Here is a 20,690-nt window from a genome sequence, read left to right as displayed (position 1 = left end):
TTCTGTGAACCTGAAGGAGAGACATTGTCCTAACAAAGCAAACTGGTAAATATAGCAACATTAGGCTGGGCAAAGTGGCTCACACCTGTAATCCTAACACTTTAGGAGGTCAAGGCAGGAAGATCGCTTAATACAGGAGTTCAAGACCAGCCTGGTCCATGTAGCGTGACCCTGTCTCTATAATTTCTCTTTTTTTTTTTTTTTATAATTAGCTGGGTGTGGTGGTGCATGCGTGTAGTCCCAGCTACTTGGGAGACTGAGGTAGGATTGTTGCTTGAGCCCAGGAGGACAGGGTTGCAGTGAGCTGTGATCATGCCACTGCACTCCAGCCTGGGTGACAGAAAAAAAAAAAAAGAAAACATTAAGGGGAATGGATGTTTTTGCCATCCATTTATCAAGGTCTTTGGGATGCTAATTGGCAGGATGCAGATGGCCCCCTTCTAAGTAATGTTTCTGGGGACCTCTCAGGCCATAGTTCAGTGAGCAGTGCTTCTTTGCTTCTTTTCCCTCTGCCCATCTGCCATTGCCCAACCTCACTGCCACCCCTCCCCACCTCTCACCCTTCCGAGAGCGGAGAAGTTGGTAGTCGGAATATTTTCTTCACTTACATCCTCATCTTTCAAGGGTCCTGGGGAAGGATGTGCAGAGATAAAAAGAATAAATTAATCTGTTCTCAAGAGAAGATCTGCCTCAGCTGGCCGACAGCTTAATCTCCCCAGGGTTCTGAAACATTCCTTTTATTTTAATGTGCTGGCTTTTTGTAAAATACTGTTGAAAAGAAACAGAATTTTGGATAATTGGGCAGTAGCAACATCTTTTAAAGGAAAACGGATATAGTCTATTAAAGGTATCTGTAATAAACACCTTAGGGGACAGCTCATTAATTTTTAGCCAAAAGAGCCATTTACCCTATATCCTCTCCTTAACCAAATTCTCACTTCTTGATTTTTTTTTTCTCCCATTGATTTTGATGTAAAAAGGAAAGGGAGGACTCACTCCTCTATGCATGCCCATCTCTCTATAGAGCATCTTTGGGGCCCCAGAACCACCTAAATGTTGGGAGTTATGTTATCATTGGACCATCAAGCTCATCCCTGATGCCATCCTTATCACCACATCCCATTGCCCCCTGTCTCTCTCTCTTTTTTTTTTTTTTTTAAGACAGAGTCTCATTCTGTCGCCCAGGCTACAGTACAGTGGTGTGATCTCAGCTCACTGCAACCTCTGCCTCCCAGGTTCAAGCAATTCTCCTGCCTCAGCCTCCTGAGTAGCTGGGATTACAGGCGCCCGCCACCACACCCGGCTAATTTTTGTATTCTTCATACAGGCGGGGGTTTCGCCATGTTGGCCAGGCTGGTCTCAGACTACCTGGCCTCAGGTGATGCACCCGCCTCGGCCTCCCAAAGTGCTAGGCGTGAGCCACTGCACCCAGCCACCCCATGTCTCTTCTCAGAACATCTCTGAAGTGATTTTTCAATGATTTTCCATGCCCCACCCATCTGAACTTTAATCCTGCATTTCTCTGTACCAGCCTACATTTGTTGTCCTCACAAGATTAAATGTTCTTGACTGCACCCGCTATGTCTCTATTCCATCTAGCCCAATGTCTGACTCTCAGAAGGTTGTGCTAATTTTCCATTGCTGCATGACGAATTATCACTGCCGGGCATGGTGGTGCTCACCTGTAGCCCCAGCTACTCAGGGTCTGAGGCCAAAGGACGCCTTGAGTCCAGGAGTTCTGGGCCTTAGTGCCTTATGCCAATCAGGGGTCTGCACTAAGTTTGGCATCAATATGGTGACCTCTCGGAAGTAAGGGACCACTAGGTTGCCTAAGAAGGGGTGAATCAGCCACGGCTAGAAATGTAGCAGGCCAGAACTTCCATGCTGATCAGTAGTGGGATCATGCCTGAAAATAGCCACCACACTCCAGCCTGGGTAACATAGTGAGACCCCGTCTCTAAAAAAAAACCAACAACAACAACAAGCAAATTACCACAAACACCAAATAGGTGTTGAAACCAGCACCTATGTATAAACTCACAGTTTTGTAGCTCAGAAGTCTGGGCAGGCCCATCTGGGTTCTCTGTTCTGGTATCACAAGGCTAAAACCAAGGTGTTGGCTAGGCTGGACTCCAGGGAAGAAGCTGCTTCCAAGTTCATTCAGCTTGTTGGCAAAATTTAGTTCTGTGCAGCTATGAGACCAAGGTCCCTGCTACCTTGTGGGCTGTCAGCCATGGGTCACTCTCATCTCCTAGAAGCTGCTCTTTGGTCCTTACCTGTGACCTCCTCCATCTTCACAATGCATCAAAATCTTATGCTTTCCATCTCTCTGACCTCCCTTTTTGCCATCAACTTGATAAAACTCTCTGCTTGTAATGGATTTGTGATTAGATTAGGCCCCCCAGAAAATTCCCCCTTTGATTAACTCTGAATCAACTGATTAGTGACCTTAATGACATCTACAAAATCACTTTTTACCAGGTAATGGAGCCTAATCAGGGTATTCCTAGACCATGGGATGAGAACAGGAAATCTCATGAATGGGGTCATTTTAGGATTTTTCCTAACACAAGCATCTCAGAATATATGCAAGAGCCAGAGTTATTGGGGTAGGATGATCCCCACCCAAGCAATTTCTGTCTACTCTCGTTGCTATGACAAATCCTGACCTGGCCCCTGACCAGCTGACAACTGTGTAGACCTAACTGGATGCCATGATCCCATCTGGGTACTTCATGTACACAGTAGAGGGAGCCAAGTGACACCAACACCCACAGCTGGTTCCCTCTGGCAAGTCCAAGGGTTGTCTAATACACTAGCCCCTCAACCACACTCAGAGACTGCTCTTCTAAATTGGGACAGAGGTCATTCATGATCCCTTAGCTTTAAAAGACACCATTTCACCTTTCCTAAATTCATCCCCTAGAGCCTAGACTCTAGACTGGTCTAGGGTCCTTTGCTTGATAGTAAATATTTTCCATTCACCCCTCAATCCTTGGTTTCTTAGTATTTTAGTTTACATTTTGTAGCCGGGCGCGGTGGCTCATGCCTGTAATCCCAGCACTTTGGGAGGCTGGGGCAGGCAGGATCACCTGAGGTCAGGAGTTTGAGACCAGCCTGACATGGAGAAACCCCATCTCTACTAAAAATATAAAATTAGCCGGGCGTGGTGGCACATGCCTGTAATCCCAGCTACTCAGGAGGCTGAGGCAGGAGAATTGCTTGAACCCGAGAGGCGGAGGTTGCAGTGAGCTGAGATCACACCACTGCACTCCAGCCTGGGCGAAACAACAGCGAAACTCCGACTCAAAAAAAAAAAAAAAATTGTATATTTTGTTTGTTGGACCAGAGATCTCCCTGCTCTTGGATCGGGTGTCCTTACCCATTGTTGCATACCCTCCCCTGCACCCATAGCTCCCGTCCTTCTCTTCTCTGCAGCTCCCAAAAGCCTTTCTTCTTCTCTACCTACAGGTATGAGAACCTCCACTCCCCACCCCAGATGCCCCTATTTCTGTGTCTTGCCACAGATCTCTCTTGCTAACTCTGTATGTCAAATGCCTGGCACATGGCAGCCATCAGTTTATATCCTCAAATTGACTAAATGATTAAATGTATCAATGAATTGGTGAGTTGAGTCATCTATTACTCCATCAGCGCCACGGGACTGCCTCTCTGTTTATAGGATCATTCATTCATTTATCCCTAGGATTACAAAGATAAATGTGAATAGGATAAACATTTTTCCTAGGCTGTTGAAGAATCTGTGCTCAGTAGAAGATCTGGGGCATTCCATCCCTTTGGGTTAAGTTTTCTGAGCCCAAAAATGTCTTTAAAAATCAACTTCTGTGCTTGCTTTGGCAGCACATATACCAAAATTGGAACAATATGGAGAAGATTCGCATGGCCCGTTTGTAAGGATGACACGCAAATTCTATGAAGGATCCCATAGTTTAAAATAGCAAAATAAATCAACTTCTAGAAGCACAAGCTACTGTCAAATTTAATCATTAAGATTCCAGGTCTGCCAATCCAAAGAGTGATCGAATTTCTTTCTTTTGTGAAATACAGCATTCTCTTTGTTTTTCACTAAAAGAGACACTTAAATTTGCTTCCCACCAGGTCTGAAGCTGGTGCCTAATGTGGCTGAAAATGTTATTGAGCCCAGTGAGGAAATCCAATGCCCTCGGGCTGCCGGGCTGAATGGCAGCCCTGTTTCCAAGGGCATCCTCCTTTGTCTGCCTGGAGTCTCAAATGACATGTTTGGACACAAAGCCTCTTAGGTAGAAATTACTACATTAGCAGGCATTCCTAATTTGCAGCTAGGTTTATTATTTCAAAGTCTCTTACCACGATTAGACTTCAATGAGGTTTTACAGCTGAGCGGCAACCCTCGTTTGGAAATATGTTTTGTTATGCTGTTTATTAGTTTACGCATTTATCTCTCTTTTTTAAGGTCTCCTCTTTGAAAGACAGCCATCTGCGTTGAAATTTTTCAGGGACGATTTTACCCTCTTCCCATCGAGGTCATTTTTTAACCTCTCTGAGATACTTATCATTATGAGTTTAAAACCTTTCTATGTGAAGACAGCAGAGAGCAGATTGCTGACGGGGTCTAGGAAAGTCAGAATCTTTGTGGAACCGGGGGAAAGAGAGGCCATTTTCCTAATGGTTATTATTCTCAGGCAGGAGATTAAGTAGCCCCGTATACAGGCAGGGTTAGGTCAAGGAACTCTGGATCATAGGAACCACAGGAGAGCGGGTCTGTTTCCCCCCACTCACTAGCTGCATTGATTATATTTTACCATTATTATTTTATTTTTATTTTTATTTTTGAGATGGAGTTTCTCTCTTGTTGCCCAGGCTGGAGTGTGATGGCGCAGTCTCAGCTCACTGCAACCTCTGCCTCCTGGGTTCAAGCAATTCTTCTGCCTGAGCCTCCTGAGTAGCTGGGATTACAGGCGCGTGCCACCATGCCCAGCTAATTTTGTATTTTTAGTAGAGACGGGGTTTCTCCATGTTGGTCAGGCTGCTCTCGAACTCCCAACCTCAGGTAATCCACCCACTTCGGCCTCCCAAAGTGCTGGGATTATAGGCGTGAGCCATCACACCTGGCCAATTTTATTATTTTCTTTCTTTTTTCTACTTTCTTTCTTTCTTTTTTTTTTTTTTTTTTTTTTTGAGACGGAGTCTCGCTCTGTAGCCCAGGCTGGAGTGCAGTGGCCGGATCTCAGCTCACTGCAAGCTCCGCCTCCCGGGTTCACGCCATTCTCCGGCCTCAGCCTCCCGAGTAACTGGGACTACAGGCGCCCGCCACCTCGCCCGGCTAGTTTTTTTTGTATTTCTTAGTAGAGACGGGGTTTCACCGTGTTAGCCAGGATGGTCTCGATCTCCTGACCTCGTGATCCACCCGTCTCGGCCTCCCAAAGTGCTGGGATTACAGGCTTGAGCCACCGCGCCCGGCCACTTTCTTTTTTTTTGAGACAGAGTCTCGCTTTGTGGCCCAGGCTGGAATGCAGTGGCCCGATCTCAGTTCACTGCAAGCTCTGCCTTCTAGGTTCACGCCATTCTCCTGCGTCCGTCTCCTGAGTAGCTGGGACTACAGGCGCCTGCCACCATGCCCAGAATTTTTTGTATTTTTAGTAGAGACAGGATTTCACTGTGTTAACCAAGATGGTTTCAACCTCCTGATCTTGTGATCCGCCCACCTCAGCCTCCCAAAGTGCTGGGATTACAGGCGTGAGTCACTGCGCCCGGCCTATTTTCTATATTCTTGATGCTCTGGTATCTGGGGGCTCACTGACTTGGAAGAGACTGCCCTTCCCAGGGTTAGCCAATTTTTAGAGACAGCAAACTCGTCCCCTGGTCGTGGGACTTTCATATACAAACTAACGGATCCAGATGCCATACTCCAAGCCACCTTCTTTACCTGGCTCTTACACTCCAGGGGGCAAAATTATTCTGCCCCAGTCATCCCAGGACCAGATACCAGATGACTCAAGACACCCTCTAAACCTCAGAGCCTGCAGAAATTATTCCAACTGGCCAATCCTAAACCTGCCTTCCCTGTTGACCCTGCCATGCCCAGTCCCTCCTGTGAAAACCACAGTAGAGGTTCTCACCCTTGCTTTCCCCTGGCCCTTTCTGCCTCCTGACCGACCTTGTGTTACCTGATAGGCTCCTGAGGCTCCTGTTTCTAAGGAACTCTGCGTATAAAAGCTATCTTTTCAATGGTAGTCACCTCCTGATCTGTTGGCCTCACCATACCTGAATAATAATAAAACCTACATCTTAAAACACAACTCCAATCTCACACTCCCAGAAAGTGAGAAACAGAAGAAAACCAAAACCTATGATTACCAATTCAATCCAGAACACTGAGAGACAAAGGAGGCTTTGAAGGAGAAGGGCAGGCGACCAACATCTTCTGTGAACACTATCCAAGTTATCTTCATCAAGAGCTTGGGAAGTGGACGTTTTGTCACGCTCATTTTGCCGATGGGCAACTACTGTTATGGGTGGTGAATCCCTACGGGTCTGCAGCAACCTCAATTCTTGCCGCCTCAGACAAAAGAATTCGACTGAGAGGCATGAGGCAGAGGAGAGACCCAAGCAAGTTTTAGAGCGGGAGAGAAAGTTTATTTAAAAACTTTAGAGCAGGAATGAAAGGAAGGAAAGTACACTTGGAAGAGGGCCAAGTGGGCAACTTCAGAGATCAAGCGTGCGGTTTGACTTTTTGACTTGGGGTTCTATACATTGGCGTACTTCCGGGGTCTTGCATCCCGGCTCCTGTTTCTTCCCTTGGGGTGGGCTGTCCACATGCGCAGTGGCCAGCTAGCGCTTGGGAAGGGAGCATGCGCAGTGTGTGTTTACTAGAGTTGTACGCATGCTCACTTGAGGCGTTCTACTCTTACCAGTTAAATGTTCCTAGAAGGTCATATACCAATTAAACTCTACCACCATTTTGCTGCTTTTTTTTTTTTTTTTTTTTTTTTTTTTTTTTTTGAGACAGAGTCTCGCTCTGTTGCCCAGGCTGGAGTGCAGTGGCACAATCTTGGCTCACCCCAACCTCCGCCTCCCGGGTTCAAGCCATTCTCTGCCTTAGCCTCCTGAGTAGCTGGGATTAGAGGCACGTGCCACCATGCCCTGCTAATTTTTGTATTTTTGTATTTTTAGTAGAGATGGGGTTTCACCATGTTGGCCAGGCTGGTCTCAAATTCCTGACCTTAGGCGATCCTCCCCACCTCAGCCTCCCAAGTGCTGGGATTATAGGCCTGAGCCACCGAGCCAGGCCTACCATTTTGCTTCTTAATGCGCATGCTCGGGCCCACTCGTTGGACTCCTGAGATCTTATCGGGAAGCTGCCGATCACCAGCTTTAGGTATTTCTGTTTATTGGGAGACTGCCTTTCCCTGGTGCTGGCTGGGACCAATTATTATTTTAGAGAGAGGGTTAACAACCGCCTGACCATCACCTGATGGTTGCCTGACATTCCTGGTGTGTGTGTGGGTGGGTGGGTGGGTGCGCCGCACTCTCTGCCCTGCTCATGCCTGACTAGCTACCTACAGTGACACTATGACTTCAGGAAGTTAAATAGTTTGTCCAGGGCCACAAAGCCACACTAGTAGGCACTACAGCCAAGATGAAAACTCAGTGTTATTTAATCAGTAGTCGGTGCCAGCCCAACTCCCTTTATCTCAACTCCTACCCTCTGCACCTCCTACTTCATACGGGAGCTTCTCCTGAGTTCTATTCCTGACTAGCTTTGCTGTCTGTCAAACGCCTTAAAATGGAAGAGATGACTACTTATGGTCTTGCACCTCCTGCTAATGATACTTCAGACAATCAGTGGTTTTTCCTGGTATCTGATGTCCTGCAGTGTAGACTTCTCTGAGCTACATGCAGCGGGGGAATAGGAGTCCTGGGCAAGACTCACGTGCTTACAGGCAGTTTACAATTGAATCCAAGACACATAGCAGAAGCAAGACTAGATAATACAGGGGAGCAGGCCGGGCACAGTGGCTCACGCCTGTAATTCCAGCACTTTGGGAGGCTGAGGTGGGCAGATCACCTGAAGTCAGGAGTTCAAGACCAGCCTAGCCAACATAGTGAAACCCCATGTCTACTAAAAATACAAAAAAATTAGCTGGGTGTGGTGGGCGCCTATAATCCCAGCTACTTGGGAGGCTGAGGCAGGAGAATCTCTTGAACCTGGGAGGCAGAGGTTGCAGTGAGCTGAGATCGTGCCATTGCACTCTGGCCTGGGCGACAGAGCAAGACTCTGTCTCCAAAAAAAAAAAAAAAAAAATATATATATATATATATATATATGTATGTATGTATGTATGTAATACAGGGGAGCATTTAGTCAGCTGCCAAATTGCAAGGTACAAAACACACAAGTAGAAAGAGTAGAGGAGATCGAGGACTTCCTGGACTAGATCAGGACTTTAAAGGATGGGAAACAGCTGGGTAAAGAAAAGATAAAAGGATTGTTTTCAGATGATATGGTGGTTCTTCAAAAATTGAATTACCATACTATATGGTTTGGCTGTGTCCAAAACTGTGTATTTTTGGTACCTCATATAAATGGAACCATACAGTATTTGTCTTTTTGCGACTGGCTTATTTCACTTAGCATAAAGTCCTCAAGGTTCATCTATGTGGAAGCATTTGGCAGAATTTTCTTTTTTCAGGCAGAATAATATTCCGTCATATGGAATAATGTTCCATAATATTTTGTTTATCTGTTCATCTATCAGTGGATGCTTGGGTTGCTTTTTTGGCAGTGTTTAATGGTACTGCTATGAACATGGCTATACACAAATCTGAGTTCCCACTTTCATTTCTTTTGGATTATATACCTGGAAGTAAAATTGCTGGATATATGGTGTATTAGTCCATTCTCATGCTACTCATGAAGACATACTCAAGACCGGGTAATTTATAAAGGAAAGAGGTTTATTTTATTTATTTACTTATTTTTGAGACAGTGTTTCACTCTGTTGCCCAGTCTGGTGTGCAGTGGTCCCATCTCAGCTCACTGCAACCTCTGCCTCCCGGGTTCAAGCAATTCTCTCACCTCAGCCTTCGAGTAGCTAGGATTACAGGCACCTGCAATTTTTGTATTTTTAATAGAGACAGGGTTTCACCATGTTGGCCAGGCTGGTCTCCAACTCCTGACCTCAAGGGATCCGCCTGCCTCAGCCTCCCAAAGTTTTGGGATTACAGGCGTGAGCCACCACTCCCGGCACTAGGGGCCTGTTGAAGGCCAGAAAACATTCAAGGCCTGCTCAGAGAAGCAGTTTCCTTTTTTTTTTTTTCCCCGAGACGGAGTCTCAGTCTGTTACCAGGCTGGAGTACAGTGGTGTGTCTCGGCTCACTGCAACCTCTGCCACCTAGGTTCAAGCAATTCTCCTGCCTCAGCCTCCCGAGTAGCTGGGATTACAGGCACCTGCCACTGTGCCTGGATAATTTTTGTATTTTTAGTAGAGAAGAGGTTTCATCATCTTGGCCAGGCTGGTCTTGAACTCGTGTCCTCGTGATCCACCCGCCTCAGCCTCCCAAAGTGCTGGGATTACAGGCGTGAGCCACTGTGCCTGGCCTAAGAAGCAGTTTCCTAATGGCCATGAGGCAAATACCTCCAGGCAGAGAAAGGATTTTAGAATTGGAATTAAAATCAAATCCTGGCCTGGGGTGGTGGCACTCACCTACAATCCCAGCTCAGGAAGCTGAGGTAGGAGGATCCCTCGAGCCCAGAGGTTTGAGTTCAGCCTGGGCAGGGTAGTGAGACCTGCATCTCTAGAAACAAATAAAACAGGTAGGGCATGATGGCTCGATCCTGTAATCCCAGCACTTTGGGAGGCAGAGGCAGGTGGATCACTTGAGGTCAGGAGTTTGAGACCAGCCTGGCCAACGTAGTGAAATCCAGCCTGTACTTTTTTTTTAAGTATAAAAAATATATTAAATTAAAAAAAAAAAAATCCCAGTGTGATTATTTAGATATACTGTTTCTTAGGCTAGATTGCTTAATTCTCTTTTTTTTTTTCTTTTTTTTGAGACGGAGTCTTACTCTGTCGCCCAGGCTGGAGTGCAGTGGTGCAATTTCGGCTCACTGCAACCTCTGCATTCTGGTTCAAGCAATTCTCCTGCCTCACCTCCTGCGTAGCTGGGATTACAGGCACCCGCCACCAGGCCCAGCTAATTTTTGTATTTTTAGTAGAGATGGGGTTTCACCATGTTGGTCAGGCTGGTCTTGAACTCCTGACCTCGTTGATCTGCCCGCCTCAGCCTCACAAAGTGCTGGGATTACAGGCGTGAACCACGGGCCGGCACTTAATTCTCTTTGTTATTATTATACCCTTGTCTCAACATCCATTGCTGGGCTCATTAAAACCCACAGATCATCCTAAAACCACTTTTCAAAATTACTTGACAAGTTCTTTCTCAAAACCCTCTACCAAGAAGCTAAAATAGAACTTTTGGTCTTCCCTTGTTTCCTTACCACTCCCTGAAAATCCAGTGACAGAAGCCAGTAGCAAAATGAGGAAAAGTCAGGATGCAAGCAGAGAACCCATGTGGGATTTTAAATTAACTGAGAGTTATTTATATCAGTTTTTATTCCAGAGATTTCCTGGTGCCTTGTTAGCAGAAGATGATGAGTATGCAGTTTGGCAATTTTTTTTTTAATGAGCCGGGTTTTTTTTTTTTTTTTTTTTTTTCTTTTTTAAAGATGGGAGTCTCATTATGTTGCCCAGGGTGGCTTCGAACTCCTGTGCTCAAAGGACCCTCCTCCCTCATCTTGCTAAGTAGCTGGGAAAATGGGCCTATTTTGAAAACAGTCAGTTGTATTAATGAAGCTTGATAGCCTTATAATAGATTTTCTTTTGAGGCTGCTTCTGCCAAAACATGGTGAAATAATAGACACATTTATCTATTAGTCATGTTTATAGTCTCCACCCCAGGCAATCCAGGATTCTTTGTGACCAAATGTCACTCTCCATTCAGGCTACTGTGGAATATCATCTATGTTTGCAAATATTTACTTTCACACCTCCCATTTCAAGTGAGTTTTCTTTTTTTTTTTTTTTTTTTTTTGAGACGGAGTCTCGCTCTGTCGCCCAGGCTGGAGTGCAGTGGCCGGATCTCAGCTCACTGCAAGCTCCGCCTCCCGGGTTTCCGCCATTCTCCTGCCTCAGCCTCCCGAGTAGCTGGGACTACAGGCGCCCGCCACCTCGCCCGGCTAGTTTTTTTGTATTTTTAGTAGAGACGGGGTTTCACCATGTTAGCCAGCATGGTCTCGATCTCCTGAACTTGTGATCCGCCCGTCTCGGCCTCCCAAAGTGCTGGGATTACAGGCTTGAGCCACCGCGCCCGGCCTCAAGTGAGTTTTCTAACAATTTACGCCCTGGTCCACCCTTCCTTGGGTGAGCCACCACACCTGGCCCCACTGCAGATTTTTTTTTTTTTTTTTTTTTTTTTTTTTGAGACGGAGTCTCGCTCTGTGGCCCGGGCTGGAGTGCAGTGGCGGGATCTCAGCTCACTGCAAGCTCCGCCTCCCGGGTTCACGCCATTCTCCTGCCTCAGCCTCCCGAGTAGCTAGGACTACAGGTGCCTGCCACCTCGCCCAGCTAGTTTTTTGTATTTTTTAGTAGAGACGGGGTTTCACCGTGTTAGCCAGGATGGTCTCGATCTCCTGACCTCGTGATCCGCCCATCTCGGCCTCCCAAAGTGCTGGGATTACAGGCTTGAGACACCGCACCTGGTCCCCACTGCAGATTTCATAATTTTATTTATTTATTTATTTATTTTTATTTTTCAGAGACAGAGTCTCGCTGTGTTGCCCAGGCTGGAGTACAGTGGTGCGATCTTGGTTCATTGCAACCTCCACCTTCTGGGTTCAAGCAATTCTCCTGCCTCAGCCTCCCACGAAGCTAGGATTACAGGTGCACACCACCATGCCTGGCTAATTTTTGTATTTTTAGTGGAAACGGGGTTTCACCATGTTGGTCAGGCTGGTCTGGGACTCCTGACCTTGTGATCTGCCCGCCTCAGCCTCCCAAAGTGCTGAGATTACAGGTGTGAGCCACTGTGCCTGACCAGATTTCATAATTTTAAAGCATTAACTTAATCCAAACATGAGCAGGAGAGGATCGTGGTCCCCCATTATTTGCAGGGGGTACACTGCAAAACCACCAGTGGAGGCCTGAACCACAGATGGTACCAAACCTGATTGCCATCAGTAGAAACATATTTGATACTACGGAGACAAAAGTGGAAAAATAAAAACATATATATATACACGTTTCTCGCCAGCCTGGGCGAGATCGTGCAGTGGCACGATCTTGGCTCACTGCAACCTCCACCTCCTGGGTTCAAACGATTCTCGTGCCTCAGCCTCCCGAGTACCTGGGATTACAGGCACATGTCACTACACCCAGCTAATTTTTGTATTTTTAGTAGCGATGGGATTTCAGCATGTTGGCCAGGGTGGTCTTGAACTCCTGACCTCGTGATCCACCTGCATCGGCCTCCCAAAGTGCTGGGATTACAGGCGTGAGCCACCACACCCAGCCAAAAACCATGATTTTTTCTTTTTTTTTTTTTTTTTTTTGAGACAGAGTTTTGCTCTTGTTTCTCAGGCTGGAGTGTAATGGCGCAATCTTGGCTCACCACAACCTCCACCTCCTGGGTTCAAGCAATTTTTCCTGCCTCAGCCTCCCTAGTAGCTGGGATTACAGGCACCTCCTACCACGCCCAGCTAATTTTGTATTTGTAGTAGAGATGGGCTTTCTCCATGTTGGTCAGGCTTGTCTTGAACTCCTGACCTCAGATGATCCGCCTGCCTCGGCCTCCCAAAGTGCTGGGATTACAGGCGTGAGCCACCACGGCTGACCAAAAACCATAATTTTTTTTTTTTTTTTTTTTTTTGAGACGGAGTCTCGCTCTGTCGCCCAGGCTGGAGTGCAGTGGCGCGATCTCGGCTCACTGCAAGCTCCGCCTCCCGGGTTCACGCCATTCTCCTGCCTCAGCCTCCCGAGTAGCTGGGACTACAGGCGCCCACAACCGCGCCCGGCTAATTTTTTGTATTTTTAGTAGAGACGGGGTTTCACCGTGGTCTCGATCTCCTGACCTTGTGATCCGCCCGCCTCGGCCTCCCAAAGTGCTGGGATTACAGGCGTGAGCCACCGCGCCCGGCCCCAAAAACCATAATTTTTAAAAAATATTATAAATAGTAAAAAAAATATATATATATATATATATATTTTTTTTTTTCATGAGGTTGCAGCCAGGTGCAGTGGCTCACACCAGTAATCCCAGCATTTTGTGAGGCCAAGGTGGGTGGATCACCTGAGGTCAGGAGCTCGAGACTAGTCTGGCCAACATGGGGAAACCCCATCTCAACTATAAAAAACAAAAAAGTCAGCCGGCCATGGTGGTGGGTGCCTGTAATCCCAGCTATTCAGGAGGCTGAGGTGGAAGAATTGCTTGAACCCAGAGGCAGAGGCTGCAGTGAGCCAAGATTGTGCCACTGCACTTCAGCCTGGGAAACAGTAACACTCCATCTCAAAAAAAAAAAAAAGAAATGTTTGAGTTCATATCTTCTACCCACAATTTTAATGCCTTTTTAAAATCTTAAGTAAACATTTATCAAGCAACGTGGCCATAACTTCTGCAGTTTGAGGTGCAACAGCAAAACTAGCATGACTTTCTTTTTGCTTCTTCATAATTTCATGGATATAAGATTCGTTCTCACTCTTGATCTTAGCAACCTCAGCACCGGCTTTTTTTTTTCCTTGTTAAGTCGAGAACTTTCACCTTTTCACTTAAACAAGCACTTTACAACTTCTGTTTGGCATATCCAAATTTCCACCATCGCTATTCTTTTTTTTTTTTTCGAGACCGGGACTCACTCTCTTGTCCCAGGCTGGAGTGCAGCGGCGCAATCTCAGCTCACAGCAACCTCCGTCTTCTGGGCTCAAGTGATCCTCTTACCTCAGCCTCCCGACTAGCTGGGATTACAGGCATGCGCCACCATCCCTGGCTAATTTTTTTATTTTTAGTAGAGACGGGATTTCACCATGTTGGCCAGGCTTGTCTTGAACTCCTGGCCTCAGGTGATCCACCCACCTCGGCCTCCCAGAGTTCTGGGATCACAGGTGTGAGCCACCGCGCCCGGCCAGCATCAGTATTCTTGCGCACTGGGGCCATGATGAAGTGAAATAAGAGTGACTTGAACCCAAGCACTGAAATCCATAGACAGCTGATCTGATAACTGAGAAGGCTCTGAGGTGACTCATGAGTGGGGACATCTATGACATGGAGATGCTGGACAAAGGGAGGAATCCCATCGCAGGTGCGAGACTTCATCACACTACTCAGAATGGCAGGTGCAACTTAAAACTTATGAATTGTTTATTTCTGGAATTTTCCATTTAATATTTTTGGACCTTAATTGACCGAAGGTAACTGAAACGGTAGAAAGTGAAATTATGGTTAAGCGCAACTACGGTAAATTGTGACCACCAAAAACAACAGAATTCATAACTGGCACAATGCAGCTATTTCTCCACTAAGGGCCCTGAGTGTTCTTTGAGTGTAAACTTTGTGTTTCTATTTTGGTGGTTATCTAAAAAAAAGCTAGCATCTGTGTGTTGCAGATCATCTGGCTGATTACTGCACAACTCGAATTCTGCCTCGTGATGCCTGTGTTCACATTTTGCCTTGGATTCCCAGCTGTACTGGCACTACTGAGATACTGAGAGCTCGGGATCCCCTATAACCATGCATTCTTCCTCACCAACCCAAGAGTAGGATTGCAGCATTGCAAAGCCAGTTCTTCAGTGTAACATGCATATTTGATGATTGGTGTCCACCAAATTGCAGGCTTTTATCTTTTTAATCTTTGGGAGTGAGAGCAGTTGACTTTTAATTTATGAATTTGTAATAAAAGCAAAAATGTCTGGAGAAAAGCAGTAAACTGGAAATTATGATTGGTGTAATTTACAATAGAAATAGGCAATTTCGGCCGGGCGCGGTGGCTCAAGCCTGTAATCCCAGCACTTTGGGAGGCCGAGGCGGGTGGATCACGAGGTCAGGAGATCGAGACCATCCTGGCTAACATGGTGAAACCCCGTCTCTACTAAAAATACAAAAAAACTAGCCAGGCGTGGTGGCGGGCGCCTGTAGTCCCAGCTACTCGGAAGCTGAGGCAGGAGAATGGCGTGAACCTGGGAGGTGGAGCTTGCAGTGAGCCGAGATCGTGCCACTGCACTCCAGCCTGGGTGACACAGCGTGAGACTCCGTCTCAAAAAAAAAAAAAAAAAAAAAAAAGAAATAGGCAATTTCAAATAAAGTGCAGAAAACCATACCTAATTTATGCACGAGGACAGAATGCATACTGAAATTAACACAAGATTGACACTGAAAGACTAGGCAGAAAAAAACAAAAAAACAGAACAGAAAAAGAAGAGAAGAATGGTGGAAATGTCAACAGATTCCTAGTGGAAATATTTGCTCACAGCCATCAAGCTGTACAAGTTTGAAAAAGTAAGATCAACCAAATATATGACAAGCATCTTTCTGAACTGGCTCTCAACCTTTTCTTTTTCCCTCCTCCCATTCTATTTATACACATCACACTCCCAAGAATAACACAAGAAATTCTGCAAGTTTCCAAGAAGGGAAGATGGAGTGGAGGGCACCCACCCTATCTCCAGTGGAGGGCCCCGGGCTACTCCTCTCCAGATAAGAAAATGCTCACTTCGGCCAAGTGCAGAATGGTCCCCGTTATTTTCTTGGGTATCACTGGAGAATGAGTTCGTTCATGTCAGTAAAATTTCGCTGTCACTCATTAGGATGGCTAATATCCAAATAAACAGAACAGAAAATAACAATTGGTGAGGATGTTGGGAAATTGGAATCCTTGTACATTGCTGGTGGGAACGTAAAATGGCGCCAATCCTGTAGAAAACAGTAATGCCGTTCCTCAAACACTTAACCCTAGAATTACCATATGATCTAGCAATTATGCTTCGGGGTATGTCCCCAAAAGAAATGAAAGCAGGCACTGATATGGTATGGATCTGGGTCCCCACCCAAATCTCACCTTGAATTGTAATCCCTACATGTCCAGGGAGGGACCTGGTAGGAGGTGATTGGATCATGGGATCGGTTTCCCCCATGTTGTTCTCATAATAGTAAGTTCTCACAAGATTGAATGGTTTTATAAGGGGCTTTCCCTTGGCTCACACTCCTGCCGCCTTGTGAAGAAGGTGCCTGCTTCCCCTTTGCCTTCACTATGATCGTAAGTTTCCTGAGGCTTCCCCAGCTATGGGGAACTGTGAGTCAATTAAGCCTCTTTTGTTTACAGATTACCCAGTCTCAGGTTAATGTATCAGGCAGTATCTTTTTTTTTTTTTTTTTTGAGACAGAGTCTGGCTCTGTGGCCCAGGGTGGAGTGCAGTGGCCTGATCTCAGCTCACTGCAAGCTCCGCCTCCCAGGTTCCCGCCATTCTCCTGCCTCAGCCTCCCGAGTAGCTGGGACTACAGGCGCCCACCACCTCTCCCGGCTAGTTTTTTGTATTTTTTTAGTAGAGACGAGGTTTCACCAGGTTAGCCAGGATGGTCTCGATCTCCTGACCTCGTGATCCGCCCGTCTGGGCCTCCCAAAGTGCTGGGATTACAGGCTTGAGCCACCGCGCCCGGCCATCAGGCAGTATCTTTATAGCAGTGTGAAAATGGACTAATACAGGGACTCAAACAGATACTTTGTACCTTCACATTTCTAACAGCTAAACTGTGGAAGCAACTTAAGTGTCCACTGATAGAGGAATGGAGAAACACAATGTGGAACATGTATACAGTGGAATGGAGGAATAGAGTTCAGCCTTAAAAGGGAAGGTCATTCTTTTTTTTTTTTTTTTTTTTTTTTAAACAGGATCTCACTCTGTCATCCAGGCTGGAGTGCAGTGGCATGATCTCGGCTCACTGCAACCTCTGCCTCCCAGGCTCAAGTGATCCTCCCACCTCAGCCTCCCAAGTAGCTGGGACTACAGATGTGTGCCACTATGCCCGGCTAATTTTTGTACTTTTTTAGTAGAGACAGGGTTTCACAGTGTTGCCCAGGCTAATTCTGAACTCCAGAACTCAAGCACTCTGACCACCCCAGCCTCCTGAAGTGCTGGGATTACAGGTATGAGCCACCGCGACTGGCCTAAATTGTCTAGCTTTTAACTGCCTCATTGCATCTGATAGCTACAAACTACAACCCTTCCCTGTTCCTGAATTTTCTTCCAAAACACATCTGTAATGCCACTGCCATGTCTGCAAAGCACTGATAACTCTTCATCAGAATAGGCAGAAATTCACCTCCCAATCCGACCCCAATCTACCTCCAGTTTACCTCATCTGCAACCCCATCCCTAACCCCATGTGTGATAATCATAGTCTTCTTTTTTTCTGAAACAGAGTTTCGCTCTTGTTGCCCAGGCTGGAGTGCAATGGCGCAATCTCTGCTCACTACAACCTCTGCCTCCCGGATTCAAAGGATTCTCCTGTCTCAGCCTCCCAAGTAGCTGGCATTACAGGTACATGCCACCACGCCGGCTATTTTTGGTGGGTTTTTTTTTTTTTTTTTTTTTTTTTGTATTTTTAGTAGAGACAGGGTTTCATCACATTGGTCAGGCTGGTCTCGAACTCCTAAACCTCGTGATCGCCTCGGCCTCCCAAAGTGCTGGGATTACAGGCATGAGCCACCACGCCCAGCCTTTTTTTCATGACTTTAATACTCTTTAAGGAATGGCACAGCTCCAAATCCTCACAAATATTCCTCATTCTTTGTAGCATATGTTTCTCTGCCTTATGAAACTGTACACTCCTCAAGTCCAAATGAATTCCGACGCCACCTTGGTTGGTCCCACACTGACCTCTAGCCTAAATTAATCTGTCTTCTCAGGAGATTCGGCGTATTTGTTTCTACGTTGGATGACCTTTGCATAAGAAACCAACTGACTGTTTGCTCAGAAGGAGGCTGTGGCAGCATAGGCACTTACACTGTCATAGTCAACACACTGAATTCTAGATACCTACCTGGCTGGCTCTTCTGCTACAAGATCAAGTCTTTATTTAGTTTTCTGTCCCAGTGTCTAGCACAGCACCTTGAATGGGGAGACACTCAGCCATCAATTTACTAAATTGAAATGAATTGTTGAGAATGCATTGCAGATGCACCTGAATTGGGGGTTACCAAACAGAGAGAGAAGAGGAAATTGTATTGGAGCCAATGATAAATTTAATCTAATTCATATTCATGAACACAGAGATCTTGTCAGCATGTGAAACTCTCGTGGGTGAATTAGGGCAGCAGTCCCCACACTTTTTGGGACCAGGGACTGGTTTCATGGAAGACAATTTTTCCATGGACCAGGGACGGGGAAGATGAAACTGCTCCACCTCAGATCATCAGGCAATAGATTCCCATACAGAGCACGCAACCTAGATCCTTCACATGCGCATTCACAATAGGATTCCTGTTCCTGTGAGAACCTAATGCTGCCACTGATCTGACAGGAGGCGAAGCTCAGGCGGTAATGATGGCTCAGCAGCTGCTCACCTCCTGCTGCGCCGCCATTCTTAACAGGCCACAGACCGGTACCTTCACAGAAGAAACAACCTGGGCCCCTTTCCTATTATTGGTGTGTCCCTTCCCACAGTCACACCCTCTTGTACCTGTCTCTGGAAGGAAAACATAAGGTGTCAGGAAGTTTGAAATTTCCCATCCATGAGTTTTTCACTTTTTCATCTTCTTGGTGCAGGGAATTCCAAGTATTTAAGAAAGTAAAATGAGGCCACGTCCAGTGGCTCACGCCTGTAATCAATCCCAGCACATTGGGAGGCCGAGGCTGGTGGATCACTTGAGGCCAGGAGTTCAAGTTCAGCCAGGCCAAAATGGCAAAACCCTGTCTCTAATTTAAAAATACAAAAATTGGCCAGGCACGGTGGCTCACGCCTGTAATCCCAGCACTTTGGGGGGCCGAGGCGGGCAGATCACGAGGTCAGGAGATCGAGACCATCCTGGCCAACATGGTGAAACCCCGTCTCTACTAAAATTACAAAAAATTAGCCAGGCATGGTGATGGGTACCTGTAGTCCCAGCTACTCGGGAGGCTGAGGCAGGAGAATGGCGTGAACCTGGGAGGCAGAGCTTGCAGTGAGCCAAGATAGTGCCACTGCACTCCAGCCTGGGTGACAGCGCGAGACTCCATCTCAAAAAAAAAAGAAAAAAAATACAAATATTAGCTGGGCGTGGTGGTAGGTGCCCGTAGTCCCAGCTACTGGGGAGGCTGAGGCAGGAGAAGCACTTAAACCCAGGAGACAGAGGCTGCAGTGAGCCTAGATAGTGCCACTGCACTCCAACCTGGCAACAGAGCGGGACCCTGTCTCAAAAAAAAAAATAAGTAAAAATATTCTGTACACATCTCTTTTGTATTGCACGCATACAGATGGATGGATGAATGAATGGACAAGTATTTTAACTTTGAATAATTCATAAGAAGTATTACCGGCCGGGCGCGGTGGCTCACGCCTGTAATCCCAGCACTTTGGGAGGCCGAGGCGGGCGGATCACAAGGTCAGGAAATCGAGACCACGGTGAAACCCCGTCTCTACTAAAAATACAAAAAAAAATTAGCCGGGCGCGGTTGTGGGCGCCTGTAGTCCCAGCTACTCGGGAGGCTGAGGCAGGAGAATGGCGTGAACCCGGGAGGCGGAGCTTGCAGTGAGCCGAGATCGCGCCACTGCACTCCAGCCTGGGCGACAGAGCGAGACTCCGTCTCAAAAAAAAAAAAAAAAAAAAAAAAAGAAGTATTACCTTTCTGGCTGAGCACAGTGACTCACACCTGTAATCCCAGCACTTTGGGAGGCCGAGGTGGGCAGATCAGAAGGTCAGGAGTTTAAGACCAGCCTGATCAAAATGGTGAAACCCCGTCTCTACTAAAAATACAAAAATTAGCCAGGCGTGGTGGCGGGCACCTGTAGTCCCAGCTACTCGGGAGGCTGAGGCAGGAGAATTGCTTGAACCCGGGAGGCGGAGGTTGTAGTGAGCGGAGATCGTGCCAATGCACTCCAGCCTGGGCGACAGAGCGAGACTCTGTCTCAAAAAAAAAAAAAAGAAAAAGAAATATTGCCTTTTTTTTTTTTTTTTTTTTTTTTGAGACAGAGTCTCGCTCTGTCGCCCAGGCTGGAGTGCAGTGGCCGGATCTCGGCTCACTGCAAGCTCCGCCTCCCGGGTTTACGCCATTCTCCTGCCTCAGCCTCCCGAGTAGCTGGGACTACAGGCGCCTGCCACCTCGCCCGGCTAGTTTTTTTATATTTTTTAGTAGAGACGGGGTTTCACCGTGTTAGCCAGGATGGTCTCGATCTCCTGACCTCGTGATCCGCCTGTCTCGGCCTCCCAAAGTGCTGGGATTACAGGCTTGAGCCACCGCGCCCGGCAATATTGCCTTTCTTATATTTCTCACAGTGAGAATGATTTAGCTCCATTTCTAGGCTAAACATAAAGATGGGTCTGCCTGAAAAATAATTTTAAAATAATTTCTTTTTAGGGCTGAGCATGGTGGCTCACACCTCTAATGTCAGCATTTTGGGAGGCAGACCAGCCTGGACAACAAAGCAGGACTCCTTCTCTACAAAAT

The 20,690-nt window shown here is 46.7% G+C and overlaps 1 non-coding gene across 1 annotated transcript; it reads left to right on the top strand.

The window, feature by feature from the left end:
• Positions 1 to 3,845: 3,845 nt before the first annotated feature.
• Positions 3,846 to 3,953, top strand: LOC126941649 (U6 spliceosomal RNA). Its single transcript, XR_007721416.1, has one exon. It is a non-coding gene; the product is annotated as a U6 spliceosomal RNA (small nuclear RNA).
• Positions 3,954 to 20,690: the final 16,737 nt, after the last annotated feature.

This window comes from Macaca thibetana, chromosome 18 (genome assembly GCF_024542745.1).
Source record: "Macaca thibetana thibetana isolate TM-01 chromosome 18, ASM2454274v1, whole genome shotgun sequence".
Classification (NCBI taxonomy): domain Eukaryota; kingdom Metazoa; phylum Chordata; class Mammalia; order Primates; family Cercopithecidae; genus Macaca; species Macaca thibetana.
This window is presented reverse-complemented; position numbering and strand designations above follow the sequence as displayed.